Below are 22,380 nucleotides of genomic sequence, written 5' to 3'. Positions count from 1 at the left end.
GTTCAGTTAAGCTAAAACTAATTTGCAAAGAGATAAAAAGTTAGAATTAAGAACCCAGAACTGGGTTTTAATTGTGTGGATACAATGTGACAAGACACATAATTAACTAATCAAATTAGGATGGTTGGGTATGCAGTACCCACAATCCCATCAGATAAGCTTGTGAGATACAAAAACAGCACTCTTAGTGGCTATGTTGGGTACTATATTGGGTATACAGTACAGCATTGGAGCCCCCTTTCCCTTCAGAACTACCTTAACCCTCTGGGGTCCAGGGTATAATTGGCCGTTTTTGACTACTTTTGATTTTACCTCTATATTTCACCTTTAAAATATGTTTTTTCTTGCCTTATTTGGTATCATTATTTTCAGCACAACCTCAAATATCTGAAATTTGAGTTATTTTTTCATTTTGGTATACTATATTAGCACAGCTGATCTAAATTCAGACAAAAAATTCAAAATCCAAGTAGAAAAAAGTTATATTTTTTACTGTAAAACCCACAAACATGTTTAACGAATCATTTTCATAACTTGAAATGCAAATTGAAATTGTACATTTCTAAAAAATTATGCACAAGTTTTGCAAACAACAAAGTTATATGGTACTATTTACCTAAAAATGTAGCCAAGGCCTCAGGCGTTTTTTTATATAACCATTTAAGTCTATTTACAGAACAATCAGGTGTGCTGCATCAAATAAGAAGGCACACAAATTATTTGTGCCAGTCCAAAAAATGTAGTTTGTCTTCAGTATAACACAGAGGAGAACACCACAGGCCTAAACCCTGCAGGTCTGACAGCAGGAGGTGCATGAGTCCAGTTTTCCATGTGGGAACAGCATTTACACTGGAATCTGCCTTTGACGGCTTTTTTAGAGCAAATGTGAAATTCAGCAGTATAACTGACACACAATACAAAACAATAACTACACAACACACTAACTACAGCCTCCAAACACGCTAAACGTCACTAATGTCTCACATATGAAAACTCTCTCTCTCTCTGTCTTTCGCTCGCCCGCTTTCTGTCACGGGTGTCACTCCTAAAAACTTCCCCTTCTCCCTAAACAACTAAATGTCACATGTTGCCATATCATTTTTTTGATTGGCTGACATGGTAAACTCTAACACCAATAGGGATGGGGTGTTTTTCTTTTTCTTTTTTCACTCGCAAGTGGAGAGTGTTTGCTAGCGCTGTCTGTAGAAAACGCCGTTTTTACCGTTCTTCCTGCTGTAAACGCCACTATTTTGTTCAGAAAAAAAACATCACGTGTATTTTTTATCATAACTCTGGTTTTACGTGGCCCATCGACACAATTCAAAAACTGGTATATAGTTTGAAGTCTGCACTTTCGACCCAAGGTGAAATGGAGACTCTGACTTACTGCATCTTGTAGCTGTGTCGTCTTAAATTGGTCATGTGATTTTGACGCGCCGGCGCGTCCGGCGACCCCAGAGGGTTAATTCTTCAAAGTGTTCGACAAGGCCCTGGAAACATTCCTCATGTCCACATGGACATGATGGCATCACGCAGTTGCTGCAGATTTGTTCTCTCTATTTGTGTGCGTGTGTGTGGTAACCACACCTTACCTTTCAGGGACAGGATCCTCTTCGTCCCAGCCCAACTAGTTTAAGGTAAAGAAATAAGAAACCTTTGGAGTTATCATTTATGTGCTCCTGTTCTACAGGTTCGTTCTTTCTTTTTGTGTTTCCATTCTGTTCCTCTAGTCTGGTCTCTGTTTGTCTTCTGTCTGTTTCAGGTTCCTATGTGTTCTTCTCAGTCTTAGTGATTTCCTATTTTATTCTGATAATGCACATAGGATGAGAGACTATGTTCAGTTTCATTTGGCCATGTTCCCCAGGTGTCTCCACACTGCCCTTGTATTTAAACCCTCATTTGGCTTTTGTACTTTCTTACATCCTCCCTCATATCTGTGTCCTTTGTCATGTAATTAATATATTCTTTGTGCTTATTTTCTGATTATATTGTTTTATGTACTTTAGTAATGAAGATTTGTAAAGCAAGGCCACTTTTGACTCACAAACCAAGTGCTCAGCCATACTGAAAAACAGGAAGTTAGTGTAGAGCTATACAAGCATATTAATAAATACGGGACGTCAGACAGAAAAGAGGAACTTGTACCATAAAAAGAGTTGTTGAATCTGTGTGACATGTAAAGTACCAAAATAACACCTATATGAAGCACATTTTATGATTCTAATGTTAGAGATCCTGCAACTGGCTTTGGGCTGTGCAGGGCTCTCTCTCTTCCAGAAGATGATTGAATTAAATATAAAATGTTTTGACGACTCTGAGTCGGGTTTTCTCTGTTCTATTATGGGGATCAAAGAATCGGGTTTTAATATTTGGGGTTTCTGCCCGGTTCCCTTTGCAACAGGGAGAACAAATGTGGCCGAAGGTTGGATCTGATATGAGGCGAACAGGAGACCGGTCTAAAAAGATTTAAAGGTAGGCACAAACCTGTTCAAAGAAAAAGCAAATTTGTGCATATTGGATGAATTCTAAATTATCTGTTTGCTGAGCTGACGATCTTAACTATTAAATTGGCTCAGTAATGGTAGAACTAAATTCTTTAGAATAAAGTAAAGCTTTGAAGTAATGATAATGAAACGTTGAGAATGACAGTACTGATTTAAAGGTTACAGGTTATTTCATGGTAAAAGACAAAGAGAATAATAAGTGTTTGAGAATATATAGGTGATTGGTCATTTTGGTTAAGTGCAAAGTTCAGAGGTGGGAACCTCGTCCCTTTTACAGACGTGTAAAAGGACCCTCCGGTGTGAGGATTATCCCAGGTGACACCTGCCAAGACTTGGGACCTTGGTTAAAAATAGTTAATGATCCAAGGATCATTTCTGTATGCCCTTATTTGGTCAGTAGAAAACCGGATTTCGGGCGTGAGAATGCTGAGGAATAAACCTTGGGTTGGTCAACGCTTTTAAATTGATTTAGAATTTTAGAAAATCGAATCAGTTGTGGTCCAGTAGTTACTGGTAAAATTGGTAAAATTGATTTTAAAGAAGGTCAGAATCTGGTGAAAGACGCTGCCATAGAGCGGGTCATATTCCAGGTGGACGCTTCATGAAGTAGGTTAGAATCTGGTGAAAGACGCTGCAAAGACATGTAAAGCAACAAAATAACACCTATATAAGACACATTTTATGATTCTAATGTTAGAGATCCTACAACTGGCGTTGGGCTGTGCAGGGCTCTCTCTTCCGGAAGATGATTGAATTAAATATAAAATGTTTTGACCACTCTGAGTTGGGTTTTCTCTGTTCTATTATGGGGATGAAAGAATCGGGTTTTAATACCTTCCTCGTGTGGGTTTCCTGTGATGCATTATAATCATATCGTTTACTCCTGACCTGTTTTTCTTGTATTCTGTGAGAGCTCAGCAAGAAAGCTGTTTAGTTTTTAAAGCAGAGTTTTACCTTGGGCTTTTGAAGTCCTGCATTTGGGTCCTACCTTGCCAGCCACACTTGCAGCTTGACAGTTAATCCATAGCTGACACCTTTATAATAAAAACAGGTTATTTGACTTGGTAAATATGTGCTAACTAGCTACAATATGTCTGTGAAGGTGCTCAGTCATCCAGGTCATCGTAGTCAAAGGAGCTTGCAAAGAAAAGCGTCTGGACTTCTTTAAGTTGCTTGAAGATGTTTCACCTCTCATCCAAGAAGCTTCTTCAGTTCTAAGGTCAAATGGTGGGGAGTCCCAGATTTAAACCTAGTGGGAGTGACCCCCCACAGAGGGACAAAAGGACCCCCTGTTGATCCTCTAATCGCCTGAGCCAAGGTGTGAAACTGGGTGTGAGTCCCAATCAGCCAGAGTGTCGGGTGAGCTCATTGTGAAACCTGGCCCCACCTTATCATGCGAATTCCTGAGGTCAGATGGCCCAGGATGTTAGTGGGCGTTAAGGCGTCTGGGGAGAAGCTACAATACTTTATTAAACTTCTGTCCCAAGTTGCATATTTTATAGCTAAATTGCCCTAAGAATATATTTGCTCAATTAATACAAGTCTGCTCAATTAATACAATACTGCAGTCTTCCCTATCACATTCATGGCAGACCACACTAGTTTAAGTTTATCTCTGACTTCAGGTCTAGTGGGCTGTAGTTACAGTTAAAAACAATGAAATTGTGCTGCAGGTAAACTATAACAAGCAGATTTAGAAAGGCGTTTTTATGCATTCACAAAAGCTAAATGACTTTAATGAAAGACAAGATGCAACACTGATGTGAAATATGCTCTCCATCACTCTCAATAAGTCATAGTTAAGATAAAAGCAGCAGGAGTTTTAAATACAAAAGCCATCCACACAAGTTACTTTTTGAGGCTTTACTGAACAGTGGGATTTGATGTGGGTTTTGAATTCCGTTTCATCTTTATAGAGGTTCCTGTCGTCTCCTGTGAGCAATAAACTGTGAGAAAATGTTTTTTTCTATATATGAGAGATTTGAGCATGTTCCATATTATTTTAAGCATCTTTTAAATTGAACAGCAGAAGCCATTACACGCATACCATCCTGCTTTGAATCAAAACAGTTATCACAGAATCATGTTTCCTCTGATCCACAGCCAGTTTCAATGAGAAACTCACAAAGCACTTGATTCTCCTTTCCATTAGTTAAACTGTAACACAGTAGTGTTGTATACAGAACGTGGAAGAAATTAGCGATAAATGGCATTATGTATGCTTTCCTTCCTGACTGCTGCAACATGGATGTGATGGGTCAGTGCTGCATTCTCTATGGTCAGACTGTTTACACAGGGTGAATGTGACTGTGGTTTTAAGGCCCACATTAATCACCCCCTATGTCCATTCAGGGCCTTGAGTGACCTTGCATTGTTGGACTAAATGAGGAGAGTACAGGAAAGAAGACAAAAAAAGCCTCCTGCTGGACTCTGTCCTGATTTCACACAGCTAATGTTGATGCTTTAAGGGCACTTCCACGCAGGAGTCAAAGACGGTCAGCTGTGAATGCCCTAATTCATTTAAACCACCAAAGTACAAAAAAGGGAATTGTATAGGGCTTAAAATCCCTGCTGTTCTGCTAGTTTCTCAGTCATAAGTGATAATGAAATAAAGACGAGTAAATGGCACTTTGATTTTCTAATAAGGCATTATAAATTTCTAATCATTCCTCATTAAAAGGTTAAAATAAGTTTTGTTTATTCAGCATTTTTTTGCTAGACTTGCTTACTCTGAGCGAGAGCTCGGGCACTGGCGTGCAGCCTTAGGAGAATCAGAGCTTAGCTCTGTCCCCAGTTGCCCTTTGTCACATGTTGCACACAGCGGGAGATCGTGCATCAGATGTGTTCTCCCTGCTGAAGCAGACCGTGCAGACGGCCGGAGTCATGACGCCCACTTGGTCACTGTGAATTCTCTGGACAGTTCCTGTACTATTCTTACATGGGATCAATTGTACATCACACAGACTTCTTCCTGGGGGACTGGCAACATAAAGACTGCTTAATGTCCACTCAATGAGTTGGGATATTTGTGTTCTCACCTGCTCCTCTGAGGAATCTTCTGGAAAGCTTCCTGGCTGCAGTGCTTTCTGTAGTAAAAAAGGCTGGTGTTTTAATCACTCACAGAAATCTCACAAATTAACTTCAACATGTTAACACATTAACCATTACAAGAAGGGCCAAAGAATAGAGTCCACTGGTGTCCATAATTTCCTCCAAAGAAACTCAAACAGGAAATTTGTGTCTCGTCTGCATATTAAATAGTCACTAATCCAAATGGTTAAACCACTACAGTGAAGGCAGAGACTTGTGGGCTTCTAGTCCACAAGTATGTGGCAAACTGTTAGCACTAGATGGTCAAGGAAAGCCATGGCCTTTTTGGCAGACCCAGTCAAGTTTTCACATGGGAAGCTGATCACTGCGGCCTCTTGCTGGGACTCCGGAGGAAGACGGGGAGAAACAGGAAGCCACAAATGAGAACAGAAGCTGTTTATATGGCCTTATGCATACCAGACTGTCCATGTACATGCTTGGTCTACCCTTTAGGGCAAGTGGTCAAATGCCCCTGGGCTATGGACCACTGTTAAAGATGTAAACACATACCCAGATAATGTGATTTCTGTCCCTCTGGGCATTCAAACTCGGCAGGTGAATTTCAACTTTAGCTCCCCACAGCACATTTGTGCCCAAGAACCTTTGCACTCGTGTAGCTGTTAACGACAAAGTGCTCCAGATTGACCTTCTTGTTAAGACAAAATATATTTGTGGCATTAAAGACTTACCTGGAGCATCAAGGATACAATAACCTCTCTTAATTTAATGTTTTCACATGAACAGAAAGCCAAAGAGCACCTTTTACTGGCCCAATAATGCCCCCTTCTATAAGTGGATAAGATCACATTGTTGTGCATGTGCATGCACTTTCAAGCAGTAGGGAACACATTCTGAACACACGGATCATCAGTCCAGCCGACCTCTTCAAGCTGTTAAAATATCAACTTCATGTCATATCCACAGATGTTTTAGCAGCATAAGAATTTCCGTAATTTTTGAGGCCGGATGCTGTTCCAGCATCTCTTGGTCCTGAGGGAATCCAAACTTGTATATCCCTCAAGGTTGTATTTTTCAGCAGTAGTCAGTGAAGTTGAAAGGGTGCTGTAAAATATATCTGTAAAGGCGCTTCTTGTTGTGGATCACATGAAATAAATCATAGAAAAGTTAAGATTGTCCTAAAAATTTCAGAATGATGCGATCCTCCCCTGAATTGTCATGGCCAAGAACATTGCTCATTGCAACCGAGTCGGCAAACATTTTTCAGACTTAACTGAGACAAGCAGAGAAAGGAAAAAAAAAACAAACAAAACGAGCTGCAGTGCAGCAGCTGCCATGGGCCTGCTGAGTTCAGTCAACCACGGGGACTGTGGTCTGCAAGCAATTACTGCTGGCTAACACTGACACTAAAATTACAACCACTACATCACTACACTTTGGTCTAGAATAGCAGATCCCTGTAGATTTTGAGCATGGTAATTAAGTTTACTCCCTCCTACTAATGTTGACCAATTGCAGAGTGCCAGATTAGATATGAACAAACGTTTATATATTTGAAATACGTTTACAAGGCTTGTCTCTTTTAGAGATCTTTAAAATCACTCACTAATTATAGTCAGTGATATGGAATAAATACTTCCAACTGTGTGTAATTCGGGGATTTCATAACCAGTTTAGATAGCTGACAAACTGCACTGAAGACCAACTTGCAGTGGAAAGGTGTTGGTCAACAACATAACAATGTCAAAGTAACTGTACTTTGTTGCAGGGATGGTTAGGAGTGTCTCAATAAGTTCTCTCATTTGACATTTGTGTAATGGTTTGAGTAAAAATCTCTCTCAGGTTTTCAGTTAGTTTGGGTCCTGGTCATAATCGTTAAACCATTCAGGAACATCTTTGGACACCACCTTCATTTTGTTCCTGTAATCATTTACTCATTTTTAATTTACAGCCTCCCTGTTCATGTGTCTGTCTGTGTGTGTCTGTGGAGATGAATAACAGCCAAGGTCCTTAAAAGCAGGTGGTCTTTATTATCTGAGAAAACATTCAAGTGAGTCTAATGTGAAATTGCACTGTTAGTGTAGGCCTTTCTCCCAGCTGACACTTGACTGGTCGTGGTAGGAAAAGAACAGGTGTTACTAATAAAATGTGTGATGGCTCTGCTTGATTCGAGTGTCACAGCCTTGACAGTGTGACAGTGGCATATAGCAGCCCCCTGACAGTGAAACGGTTTACATTGTAACTTGTCAAAATGCCTTTAAAAAAAAGGCTTTCATACTGTACCCCTTGTAGGAAGAGGTTTGCGTCGCTATAGAAAAAGAGGCTGTTGAACTGAAGCTGTTCAAAGTTTGTTTCTGTGTAGAGTAATGAGTTCTTTCGGGTTGTGTTTTAGCTCGCAATAGCAAGGACATGAAGAAATGGTTACGATACACTCACTGGCCACTTTATTAAGTTTCTGTTTAAATGCAAATATCTAATCAGCTAATCACATGGCAGCATTTTAATGCATTTAGCCATATTCATGCCAGTAGTTATCTGGGTGAAAATGCCTTGTTGATGCCAGGTCAGAGGACAATGGCTACACTGTTTTGAACTGATAAGAAGGCAATAGTAAGGACTGCAGAAGAGCAGCTCTGACTGCACTGCATATCAAATCTTGAAGCAGATGGGCTACAGCAGCAGGAGACGACACCGGATGCCATGTCTGTTAGCTCAGAACGGAAAACTGAGCTACAGTTTTCACTGCTCACCAAAGCTGCACAACAGAAGATTGGAAAAATTTTGCCTGGTCTGATAAAAATCTCGATTTCTGACCCTACCACCCTCGATAGTAGGGTAAGAATTTGGCATAAACAACATGAAAGTATGGATCCATCCTGCTTTGCATCAATGGTTCAGGCTGTCCACGGTGTAGTGATGTGGGGATCATGTTAATACTAATTGGGCATGGTTTAAATGCCACATTCTACTCAAGCATTGTTGCTGACCATGTCCATCCGTCTTCTAATGGCTCCAAGATAGTATGCCATGTTAAGAAACAAAAATTACCAGACTGGTTTTCTGAACATGACCGCAAGTTCACCGTCACTCTCACCAGATCTCGGATGAATAGAGCAGATTTGGGATGTGGTGGAATGAAATATTCATATGGATGCTGAGCCAACAAATCCGTTGCAACTGTCATGCAAAATGAGCAAAATAGTCTGAGGAATGTTCCCAGTAGAATCAATGCCATCCCAAATGAAGGCAGTTCTCAAGGCAAAAGGGGGTCAGACCTGGTAATAGGAAGGTATACACAATTCACAGTGAGTGTACACTTTCAGTCCTTTTAAAAAAATATATACCGTATTTTCACGACCATAAGACGCACTGTACTAAAAGGCGCAGTCTCAGTTATGTGTGCCATTACTGTATTTAACACACACATAAGGTGCACTGGATCATAGGGCGCATACAAGTACCGTATGCGTATTTAAAAATAAAGCGGGAGCAAACCTGAGTTCAGTACCTTACTCACATTTCTATTGCCGGTAATCGTCATCATCAACAACACACAAGCATACAAGTGTGCGTATTTAAAAATAAAGCAGGAGCAAAACTGAGTTTGGTACTCACATTTTTATCATCAATCAAACCCATCGAAGTCCTCATCCTCTGTGTCTGAATTGAACAGCTGCGCTAAATCTCCATCAAACATGCCAGGTTCACTTTCTTCACTGTCAGAGTCACTTTCCGTGCCGTGCGGCTCCTCGGAAATGATGCCGGCTTTTGCGAAAGCTCGAACAACAGTGCCAGCAGACATGTTAGCCCAAGCATCTACAATCCATTGGCAAATTGTGGCGTAACTCGCCCGGCGCTGCCTTCCACTCTTGGTGAAACTGTGGTCTCCATCGGTCATCCATCGCTCCCAGGCCGCTCGCAGCCTTACTTTGAACGGGCGGTTCACACCGATGTCCAGCGGTTGGAGCTCCTTTGTCAGGCCTCCCGGAATGACAGCAAGCTCACAGTGCATTTGTTTCACTAGTTTTTTCACATCGGCTGTGAGATGGGCACGCATAGAGTCACAGATTAAGAGCGATGGTGATGCGTGGAAAAAAACCACCTGGTCTCCTTACATACACCTCCCTCAGCCACTCTTTCATCATTTCCTCATCCATCCAGCCCTTTTCATTTGCCTTAATGATGATTCCTGCTGGAAACTTCTCTTTAGGCAAAGTCTTTCGCTTAAAAATCACCATAGGCGGCAGTTTCTGTCCATTAGCATGGCAGCCAAGCACAACAGTGAAAGAAGACTTTTCATACCCCGTTGTGCGTATCGCTACCGTGCTGGTCCCCTTCTTCTCCACAGTGTGACTCACCGGGATGTCAAAAGTGAGCGGGACCTCGTCCATGTTAGTGATGTGGCTGGGCTGGATGTTTTTGTCGCCGATGTGTTTGCTGCAGTAGGAGTGGAAGATGGCCAGCTTTTCCTTATAATCCGCTGGAAGTTGCTGCGCTACCGTAGTCCTGGTCCGGATGGAAAAATGGCACCGTTTCATAAAAAGTGAAAGTGAAACTGCTTTTAGCCGAATGGTGACCGTCGAAACGCTTCTCCCGCTCGTTCTTTGCTCGATGATCCACCGCTCGAGTCTTTTCTCCAACTCGGCCACACTTCACCCTTTAGCGTTCTCATTGTGTTCTCTACTACGTCCTCATTACAACACACAGGGCGCACTGCGCTAAAGGGCGCGCCGTACTTTTTGAAGAAAATCTAAGACTTTTAAGTGCGCCTTATGGTCGTGAAAATACGGTGTGTGTGTGTGTGTGTGTATATATATATATATATATATATATATATATATATATATATATATAATTTTTTTTTTTTTTTTTTTTTAATTTATTTATTTATTTATTTTTAGGGGTGCAATGATACACAAAATTCACGGTTCGGTTCGGTTCGATACTTTGGTGTCACGGTTCGATATTTTTTCGATACTAAAAAATGTTCATGCCTTTTTAATTTGTCATTTATTAAAATTATAAATATATATTTTAACTCAAAAGTACAGTTTTTAAATTTAACCCTAACTCTTGTGCGTGTTTTTTATTTTGACAGCGAATGCGCACCTGCGGACCACTTATGTGCAGCCCTGGTTATTTAGCTCGTCATATTGCAGCCACAGAAATTCTTTTGTCCATGAAACCATAAAGCTGCACTTTCTTTTTGCCTTATAGTCTGATTTGTCATAACTTCTCCGTTTTGTGGTAAGCTTTTCTTTGGCTGTCACTTCTTCACCCTGACCTGTCTCATTTGGCTCAGCAGAACTGAAATATATATCCTGCTGCTTTTACACACGCACTCACATAATGCTCAGCGATTCTCTGCGCGATCAACCTCTCACATGTTTAAGCTTGCTGCGGGAGATTTCACTTGTCATGTTTGCATAGTAAGCTAACGATTAATAAGATGATGTCAGAGGAATTGGTGCACAAATTATCATCACTCAAAGATCAGTGCTGTCGCTCTCTATACACAGTTCGCACGATTGCAAAGTGAAAGCAAAAAAACAAGCGCAAATTCAAACGCGATTTCAATATGTCACATATTGACAGTGGCTCACTGATGCCAATGACATAATTACCCAGCTACATTTCTGAAAGAATGCAAAAGCATTGACATATATTTTTCCTTCCTACAATAGCCCGACGGGCAGGGAAGAGATAGATTTTGGTAGCCCGACTGAAAAAATCGCTAGCCCCAGGACGTCGGGCTAGCGATATTGCAAGCCCTGTATCTGATTGAGGAATCACTCATCTTTGGAAAAGAGAGTTTATTACAGAGAAATGTCTCTTTCCAAAATAAAAGCTATACTATCCGCTTCTTCTGGGCTATATTCTCAGCAGCATAAGGAGAATCATGTGCTAACAGCTGTCTAAATGACTCGGCTAAAGTTAGTAGCATGCTTGTTGTTTTTGTCTGCTTCCACTTGTCTTTGCACTAGGATGATGTCGGCGTAAATGTGCAGTCATATTCGTTGTGTTCCCACTAGTGCTTTCAGGTTAATCTCTTTGAAATGACCTTAACGCCACAACACGGCAAATCTCCGTTAACGAGCTACCGCCGATCGCCCGTGCATGGGGCTAGACGGCCAACACGTTAACGAGCTAACTGCGCTAACACACTAGTTCCCACCCATGTAATTGAGCATTGCATGGCACATCCAACATACTGTTTTACTTTAGTCCATGACTCGATTACCTTCAGGGTCATACGTCACATGAAAACCAAAATAATTCCAAACGCCAGATCTGAATGAGGGTGGGGGAGGTCCATGTTGCAAGGAGAGCTTAACTTCTGTCTTGCTAGCTTGCCCTGCGCTCTTCCTTCTGACTATGCTGTCTGTGTTGAGTGCTCAGTGGATCTGCGCTCGACAGTGCAGCCTAGGCGGAGTAGTCGAACGCAGATTCACTGAGCGCTCAACACAGACAGCATCGTCAGAAGGAAAGTTGATAAAATAAATTACAAATGTTGTATTGTTCGATACATATGCGTACCGAACCGAAAGCACTGTATCGAACGGTTCAATTTCGATACGAGTATCGTTGCACCCCTAATAAATATATATATATATATCTATATATATATCATGATATACATATATATATCATGATATACATATATATATCATGATATACATATATATATATATATATATATATATATATATATATACACATATATATATATACATATATATATATACATATATATATATATATATATATCATGATATATATATATATATATATATATATATATATCATGATATATATATATATATATATCATGATATATATATATATATATATCATGATATATATATACACATATATATATATCATGATATATATATATACATATATATCATGATATATATATATATATATATCATGATATATATATATATATATATCATGATATATATATATACATATATATCATGATATATATATATACATATATATCATGATATATATATATACATATATATCATGATATATATATATACATATATATCATGATATATATATATACATATATATCATGATATATATATATACATATATATCATGATATATATATATACATATATATCATGATATATATATATACATATATATCATGATATATATATATACATATATATCATGATATATATATATATATATATATATATATCATGATATATATATATACATATATATCATGATATATATATATATATATATATATATATATATATATATATATATATATATATATATATATATATATATATATATATATATATATATATGTATATCATGATATATATATATATGTATATCATGATATATATATATATGTATATCATGATATATATATATATATGTATATCATGATATACACATATATATGTATATCATGATATACACATATACATATATATCATGATATACACATATCATGATATACATATATATCATGATATACACATATCATGATGATATACACATATCATGATGATATACACATATCATGATATACACATATCATGATATACACATATCATGATATACACATATCATGATATACACATATCTATATATATATATATATATATATAAAGGCAACTTCACAAACCTGCCTGACAAATAAATGTCTCTTAAGAGCAAGTTAATGCAGATGTATCATTAAAAGGAAAAGACAACTATGACTTGCCGTCATGTGACCATAACCTCCGTTTTTATTTGATGTAGCTACATATAAAAGTCATCGCTAACACGCTGTCAGTGGAAATGAATCCCAACTTATTGAGCTTTTACACTGCAGCTCACCAAAAGAACCAATGTCCCTTGAAATTAGTATCATGCAGGCCATTGATGCATTAACTGAGCTAAAATTGAATGGCATATTTTCATTCCAATAAAAAAAAAAAAAAAAAATATTTACCAAAAAGGTTTGACTTAAAAGAAGACAGAATGACAAAGGAGGATGAAATAAAAAGAGACCCTATCTGAAAGCCTGACTGTATTCTTTATTAGGTTCTGGTGAAGTAAATGGCATTGTATGCTTTTTTTCTGCATCAAAAGCTCAGTGGGGCTTTAAATAGACATCCTTTCAGCTAGTGTTCCTGATATAAGATACTTCTAAGGACTGAAGGACAAACAGAATATCTCAGTCTTCTGAAAATTAAATTAATTCTACAATTAAATAGGGTTAGCTGAGAAATTATTAAGTATAATTAGATCTATGTTGTGTTAAAAACTGAGCAAACTAAATTAGAACAGCACGTTGCTTTAACATCCATTCATTAAAAGATATTTGCATTTTTAAAAAGTACATTTTCCAGCAGTAAAATTCCGATCTTACAGTCGTGCAGTAAATACAAAGGCACGTCCAAGAACAGTTCCGTCCAAAGGTAACAAAATCAATCGAGCAGCACCGCTAAAACTCACACCTCGTATGTGGTTTGTTTAATGCGTCCAAAAAACCTCAATTTGAAAAACGGCATTTTTCTGTCGCGGAAGCTCTGGAATATTTCTCGGCTGGATGTGGCAACTTCCTGGAGACACAGTGTCCAGTCGTACCCACACGTCCTGTAGACATGCACATGCCACACACATGCAGTAGATGCACTCAAGTTAAAATAAATAAAACATACATATACAAACACATTTGTCATTGTGCATGTTTAGTATCTCTCCCAGCGTAACTGCAACCATGTGTTCCCAACATTGAAGAATCTGAGCTTTTCCTAAATATTTATATGCTCCAAGCATCTGCGCTCACAGTTTCATGACATCCAAAAACCCAGCTGAGATTTGTTTTTATTGGGCTACATAACTGATAATATCCTCACAGGGAAAGCACATTGATTTCTATGAGCAGATATTAATGTAAGACCCTCTCATGAATAGAGGATAAAGAAAAGTTTTGCGGATCCCCAAGTATTTTCCTTCAGACCTTACTCCTGGGATGAGCCATAAATCACCAAAGTGATGAATGACAGTAAGCAGAAGTGGTTTTGATATCTTTTCTTGATCACTGGCGAGTAAAAGCACCTGAAATTAGTTTCCAGTGGGAGCTGGACTTGGAGGCTTAAGTGCATGTCTCACAATTTGGAATTCAGCGAATGCTGATAATCCACTGGGTTCTCAGTGACTTTGAATGGGTCCAGACCTATTTTTCGATCAGCTACAGAAAGTCCCTGGTTCTCTTTGCCACCGGAGGATTTCACGGTACACAACGATTCTCAGGATCAAAATATCTCCCTCCTCACAGAGGTTTGGCCATGGTCAGTGTCAAGAGAGCTATCTGTTAGGCCTTATTTTGGGACTTATTTACAAACTTCCATGCAAAGTTTATTTAGATTCGTGTCCTTTTTCCTTCTTGGCACGTCCCCCTGAAAGACTCTGAGATTATCACAACGCCTGAAGCAAACGTTTCTGCTGTTCATGTTGCGTTTCAGCGTGTAAGCAAACTAGAACATATATTTTCCAGTTTGTTGGAGCAGATGTAGATAACAAAAAGCAGAAATTCCACATTAGCGAGTGAGGACAAGCTCAGTGTACTCGTATTGTGAAGCTGAGGTTTTTAAGTAGCTACAAAAACAAAAAGTATGTGACCCAATAATTTTTCCCATCTAATCTTGGGAACGATATCTCTGTCTACTAAGGAAAGCATCTCTCTTCTTAGACTTTATGCGATGAGTCCTTCCAGCTGACTGTTGGGGGATATCACAACACAGCACGACCTTCATAATCTCCTGATGCACTCTTAACCTCATTGTGAGCCTTTTCATTTACAAGCTTTTTTCTTTTTTTGCCGTACTACGCACGCCGATTCTCTCGCTCAGCAGAAGAACTCATCTGCCTTGACGGCCTGACTATTTAAAGGTGATCAGATTATCAATTAAAGTTCAGGATTCTTCAACCTGGGGTCTGTTTTTGCAGTTCTTTTCATTTAAACTATGATTTTTGTTAGTTTTACACTAACCTGTGTCTTTATAGAGGTAAAGGCTGGATAACTCCAGCACAAGAATACACAGGGAGGTCAGCAGTGCAAGTTTTACAAGTTGAAATCAGATGTAATCGGCCTTTTTTATATGCACTATGAGTTAGTAGATACAAAAATAATAACTACAGAGGTTTTTTTAAATCTTTTTTTTTTTTTTACCGGTAACCAAAGAGGAAAATGGCAGAAGTTCTAAAACACTGCACCAAACAGCAGACAGGTACAGTCTGGAAATAGCTGGTGAACAAAGTGCACCATTAAGCAACTGAAGAGCCAGTTATTCCCTGGAGAGGGATTGGTGAAGCACAAAACAGAGCTAAATGTGAGCAAATAACGATTTACATTCAGAACAAAGTTAGAAACATGGGTACAAATGGGCTGCAGACTGAATTGCTCTAAATCTACTGGATGTGTAATTTTTTATTTTTTTTTAAAAAAGTGATTTTTATGCCATTTGTACTTTAAGAATTTATGGTTTTATTCTTGATGAACACTTATTCAGCTGCTTGATGCTACAAAATGTCCATGTCTATGGGGATGCGACGGAAACTCGTACAGGGTAATGACCTTCAACTCGAGCAACACACATACCAGCTAAGCCACAGCTGCGTTATAGATATTTTTAAATGCAAGAACGGCAGAGGGGGATTCTAAGAGCATAATGTTTTTATGAGGAAAAACTAGTTTGATATATACTGACAGCTTTTCTTTTTTTTAAAGGGGGGCCTAGTGTAACCAGAGAGTTCAGGGACCTGCACTCTCTGGTTGCACTCGGTAATATCAACGTGTGCCATATCTTTTCAATGTCACATGTCCAGGCTATCCAAACAGATCCTGAACGAGTGTCTCTTCCCAAAAGAAATGTTGTTTTCTTTGCATATTTTCTTTACTGGAAAAGCATTCCATAGATTCCTGAATGTCTCTTATTTTTTTCCTGCTTTTAACTATACTATAGGTGTCTCCTTTCAAAATTTAAGACGTTTTCCGAAGAGCAGAGAACCTTTGATGTGTTTAAAGCACCCCAAAATAAATTTTCACTGGAGACGGAAAATAAGTGTGGGATGAGCACGGTGCAGCTGGACCTGAAGGAAAATCTCTACACTCTCAGAAATAGGGGTACACTGAAATTCAATTTATGACCTTAAAAGGTACAGTCAGCATGAGTGTATCCCCAAGGGTTAATTCTTACACCTCAAGGTTACAACGTGTAGGTTCTAAAAGGCCAAAAGGCACACGTCGCCAAACAGTACATATTTATACTTCTTACAGTTTAAAAGGTACCATATATGGGGTTATATGACCTTACCGATACATTAAGTTTTGTTCTCTGTCTTGCCTGCACCTTGGTTCTGGGTTTGAATCTTTACTCTGCCGGTGCCTGGTGAGTTCTCTGAGAGTGCTTGGTTTGTTGGGCACATATGAGATCAAAAAAAGTTGTTTTTACAGAACTCAAAGCAGTCCTGGAAAAACTGAGTGCACCCTGTGAGTCAGTGGCTTCAGCTTTTCAAACCAGCTTTATCACCAATACCTTGAAGTTCTGTTGGACTTTATCAGTCTCTCATATTGTTGTGGTTGACTTTTGGTCCACGCTTCTTGGTAAAGGGACTTCAGTTTATTGAAGTTTTGCAGGGAGTCATCTCTTAAGGTCTTGCCACAGTATTTCAGTGGGGTTGAACTTTGATGAATTTTGACTGGGTCATGGTAACTCCTTGATTTTTATTTTTTGGTGTTGTGCTTGGGATCATTATGCTGTTGCATGACCCGGTTTTGACTTTTAGCTCTTGGATGGATTGGATGGATGACTCTAAAGTACTTTGGTATATAGAGAGGTTCATGGTCAACTCAATGACTGCCAGGTCCCAAATTCCTTTGGCTATAAATTAAGCCTATCATCGCCCCCACCATCATGCTTGACAGGTAATATGAGGTGTTTGTGCTGATTTTTGCCAGATGTGGCGCTATGTATTACTGGCCCAAAATCTCTACTTTGGTCTGGTCTGTCCAAAGGACATTGTTCCAGGAGTCTTGTGGTTTATTCAGATGCAACTTTACAAACCTAAGCCAATCCGGTGATTTCTTATCAGAGAGAAGAGACCTTCTTCTGGTAACTCTTCCAAACACACTATGCTTGTTCAATATTTCTAATTGTGCTGTCATGAACTTTCCACAACTGTGTGTTGAAACAAACCTAAATGCTCCAGACCAATAAACTGCCAAACTCTTTTTATAGAGGTGCTGACACTTGCTTATGATCAGTCAATCAAGTGCATTTGATTAGCAACACCAAGAGGCAGCTAGTAGTGGCTACCTGCTACTTGCAGCTAGGTGCTTCCCATGGAAGCAGTAAAGGTGTATTTACATTTTCACAAGCCTGTATTGTGACAAAGTGGCTGAGCAGTTGCAATGCTCTCCATTTGTCCCATATGTGTTGACCTTTTTTTGCACATTATTCTGTTTCTATTTATTTGCTATGATTTGCTATTTGTCAAGTAACATTGCTGCACTAACTATCCCGGGTTCGTTTGTGTAAGCGTTCTGTGGCCGGCAAAACAAACATTCTGCAATTTTATTGTGTTACAGATTAAGTCATTTGTTCATACTTACTTTGTTCTTTCTTTTCAGTCTTCATGAGGGTCAGGTGTGGGAAAATGCCCCCTAGCATTTCCTCATTTTAAGTCCTGATGACATCACACATGACATCAGCAGGTCGAACCAAGTGGAGGGGTTTCTTTTTCCATAGAAATGCTTCCTCTGAAGGGATTTGTTGAATCTTTTTCTTTTTGTTAATAGAGCCATTTAGTTGTGTAAATGTGCTAATTAGACGTGTGAGGAGGTTTTGTCTTTTTTAATCATCTGTGTAAAGTTTTAGATCCCTCAGTTCAAGTGAGTGGTACTGGCTGGGCTAATTGAAGGGCTGCCAGTCTCTGCCATATTCAGATGAGAGAGGAGAGGTGAGCTGTGTTACCAGAGCCATGTACCGTTGAGTTTTGTTAACTGAGTTACTTTGGGGGGGGAAGTTTTATTAAATGGAGTTCACTGTAAATAAATTGCTCACCTCTGGAAACCCGAAATGTCTGCGTAGTCTGCTTCCCTACCACATTCCTTGACGTTCGAGTCTGACTACTTCACATGTATAGAGTCCTGTGAAGTCTTTCTTTTCTAACAATACTGTAGTTAAAGCTTTTATTGGTGATTGAGATTGGGAACTCTGTACAAATACTAGTCCATTTCCAAGTAAATGAATGAATATTAGTAAAATATGAACAATTAATTTCAATCCACCTTTCCCCTTTCTTAAATTGACCCTTTTTCTACTATAACATTAAGGTACAAAATTCTCAGCTGAGGTTAAAGACATGTTTCTGTAACATAAACCACAACAGTGGAAAAAAATTGCCACAGTGAAAAAGGGAAACAGTAAGAGCAACACGCATGTGTTTCTTTGGGTACAATTATTATCAGAGCATACGCTTTTGTCTGGATAATTTCGACAACCTGGGGCTTGCAGAGTCATCACCTTCACCCAGTCTCAATAACCTTTCCTTAAGGCTTCTGAGTTGAGCTGATATGACCCAACTTAGCTCTTCCACAAATGGGTCTGTTCAGTTTACTTGGATAAACAAGCAATATAAACACAGCGGCTGATATCTTGTGTACAAATTGCCTATACTGACAGTTAATACCGCAGGACAGAACTTCATGGTGGAGGGGGGACGATTAACGAGAAACTGGGACTACTCCCTCTGGGTTAAATAACTGATAAAGAAAGGTCAATTTCCAAGATATTTCCAAGCTATCCTCTGGACAATGCACATTTCTTATCTTAATGGGTAATTCATGTGTAATTACCCATGCAAAAAAGCCCATCAAGATTTATCACCAGTCAGTTGAAGCAGATAACAGTTTAGGAAATAAAATAATTGCGAGGAAATTTTGCAGTTTTTACCGAATCCAAAAAGGTATGAGCCAAATTCCATAAAGATTTATGGCTCATATTAGGGAAGGCAGATGGCTGAAAACATTGGCTCTGTTTGCAGTACATCATGTACACTCCAAACCACAACAAATATCCTAAGACAGACGAGCAAAACACAAAGTCAGACTGAAGACGATGTCCAATCCTGATATCTGTTTAGGGAAAAGTGTGTTTTATAGAAGTCAATGACTGATTTGTTTGTTCTGAAACACTGTGAAAGTGTAAACACTCTAGAGCCATATGCTAGTGCTTCTGTATGGGACCACCAAATACTAACATCAGTCAACCCAGTATCACGGCAGAACATGTAACAGACATCACGGTACACTGTGGACATTTCATGCTCTCAAAAACATGAAACGGACACACACATGCAGAAGTTGCAGTAACAGCAGCAACATGCTAACAACTCACAGTGACAGGGTTTAGCACTTTTAATGTTTACAAAGTTCAACATCTTGGGTTAACTGTGTTAGCATGCTAATGTTTGCTAATTAGGACTAAAGTGCAACTGAAATGATGAAACATCATTAGTTATACACTGAGGGTGTTTATGTTGGAACGGCAGTGTCAGTGTGATTAATACTCTCAGGCTTCACAAATGTCTTCATGGCTTCAGAATCTGATATGGGCTAACTGCTTTGTCGTTCTTTGAGCCGTGATTGTGGTTTAAATTTCCCAGTATATCACCTGTGTTCAATACTGTATAAAATAATCCATAACCTGTCAGGAAAGGTGTGCAGCTCACCAAGAAAGTGTCACTTTATCTAAACTTTATCTTTGTTTCTCCTATTGAACTTATTGATTCTACTCTCTCTATACCAGACAAGCAAGACAACCTAAACATTTCTTTGATATATTGTGAGTGCATAACTTAAATGAGTGGCTTTTACTGACAGCAATTCATTTAACTTTAATGGTCCAGCGCCAAGTTTAGATTTAGTTTGCAGCCCCACAGTTGATTAGCGTACAGAGATGTCCTTATCATTCAGCAATTGATTCACAAAGGTTTCCGTTCCCTTTTCTTGCCCTTTTAATTTCCTTGATGTACTGAGACACAGGCTGAAGCCGGAAATGAGGACCTTAAGTGAATAAAACAGCGCAGTAAAGATTTTAATTTATTGTAACTGTGATTCCAGTTGCATCAGCTGCAGGATGGATGAACAAAGAAAACTGAAACACTATAATTTATCTGATTGCTTTTTATTCACATGTCAATATTAGTTTGTCAGCTCCATTTTTTCCACAATGACAAAAAAAAGAATGCACACTGCACACTTAACACATTTGTAGTCTTACATACTCTTTAATCACAACTTGTGCCAAAGTGACAATCAATCTTAAATTCTAATGACAAATACTTGCACTTTCTTTTGAATTTGAAAGACAATTCCACATCAACAAATTGCTACTTACGTCCATTTCCAGGTGCAGTAACATGGTGCCTTCACATTGATTGCTGGTATTCCTGGAATAATGATGTTGAGAACAGAGGCTTTTTGTTTACCAGATTACTACAATACAGGTTTTAATACGATGAGAATGCCACAAACAGGCTATTTGACAGAGTGTATTATCACGTCTTTGCAAAGCGGAGGTGAAACGGCATGCCAGAGTAAAAAGAGACTAGATGTTTTTTTATGGGGAAATAAAGCTGCAATTTAATTTACATACCATAGACTAAAGAACTGACTAAAGGCATCGCTCGTTTAAATCTGCAATGACAGATTGCTAGTGTTTTTTCCATATCGTGCCAGAGTCGTTTTTAAGATTTTCCAGAGTTGCTGTGGTGGAACATGGTGGATCAAAGACCTCATCGTGATCCTTCAGAGGAAACTTTAAAGACATAACAAGTCTCACCCCCTTCACAAAACCACAGAGGCAATCATCTAATGGTCGGATCTCACCGCATTGCTAAAGTGTCCACTCAGCAGCACTCAGGCTATGTACGGTCTGGGCTCCTGCCAGGCCATTTCCAGCCTTAAGCATCATTGGCCAGGAATCCACTCTGATGGACTCACCTTCTGACAACCCAACTACAGTAGGGTCTTTTGTCTTTGTCAAACAACTTGCACTAACACTGATTTTGCAGGCTTGAGCATTTCAGCCAGAAACTGTACAGGATTTTATCAAATTGAAGTGATCCATTCCTACCTTCATTGGCTGCAGTTTAGGGGGGATTTTTTCAAATATAAATAGCACTTAAGATAGTGCAAGACTTGCAGTTTTTACACTTAGAGAGGAAATCGCTTCTTTGCCAGCTGTGCATTTCCAGTAGAGCAGATCCCGTATCAATAAATGTCCCGTTGTATGGTTTATGCTACTGTACAGGCAGTCATTGTGACCGTAACTGTGTGGGCAGGGATTATAACGTATAACGACTCGAAAGAGAGACAGAGAGAGGTGGAAGCAGATAAAGTGAATGTCAGAGAGATGCTGAGCCAAAAGATAGTGTTTCCATGTATCTTCTACCAGATAAACTCAATCATGTGCTGGGCTTTTTACAAGCAAGAGAAAGGGCTATTCATCTGTTCTTTTGTGCAGCCAAAACAGTTTAGTCTCCTCTGGCAAACTGGCAGCTGAGCAGCATTGATGAAATCCGTTTTCTTCCCTTTTCATTAGTCTGTAGTGACTGATGCCTGCTGCTGAGCCACCTCGAAGCTGTGATGTAACCACCGGGATCTTGTTGTCCTTAAATTATTGTACAGCGCCGATCCAAGATCCACAAGTGCGAGAGCAATTTTCAAATAGTTTAAACTGCTTCGATTCACATTAGACAAAAACAAATGAATCAGTCTGATCGGACTGATAAC

General features: G+C 39.0%; 1 long non-coding RNA gene across 1 annotated transcript; it reads left to right on the top strand.

Moving 5' to 3' along the window:
* Window positions 1-649: 649 nt before the first annotated feature.
* LOC113035813 (uncharacterized) lies at window positions 650-18,662 on the top strand. Its single transcript, XR_003274390.2, has 3 exons — window positions 650-1,637; window positions 2,402-2,472; window positions 18,214-18,662. It is a non-coding gene; the product is annotated as an uncharacterized LOC113035813 (long non-coding RNA).
* Window positions 18,663-22,380: the final 3,718 nt, after the last annotated feature.

Source organism: Astatotilapia calliptera, chromosome 2 (genome assembly GCF_964374335.1).
Source record: "Astatotilapia calliptera chromosome 2, fAstCal68.1, whole genome shotgun sequence".
Classification (NCBI taxonomy): Eukaryota; Metazoa; Chordata; class Actinopteri; order Cichliformes; family Cichlidae; genus Astatotilapia; species Astatotilapia calliptera.
Note: the sequence above shows the minus strand (reverse complement) of the source record. Positions and strands in the feature narration are given on the sequence as shown.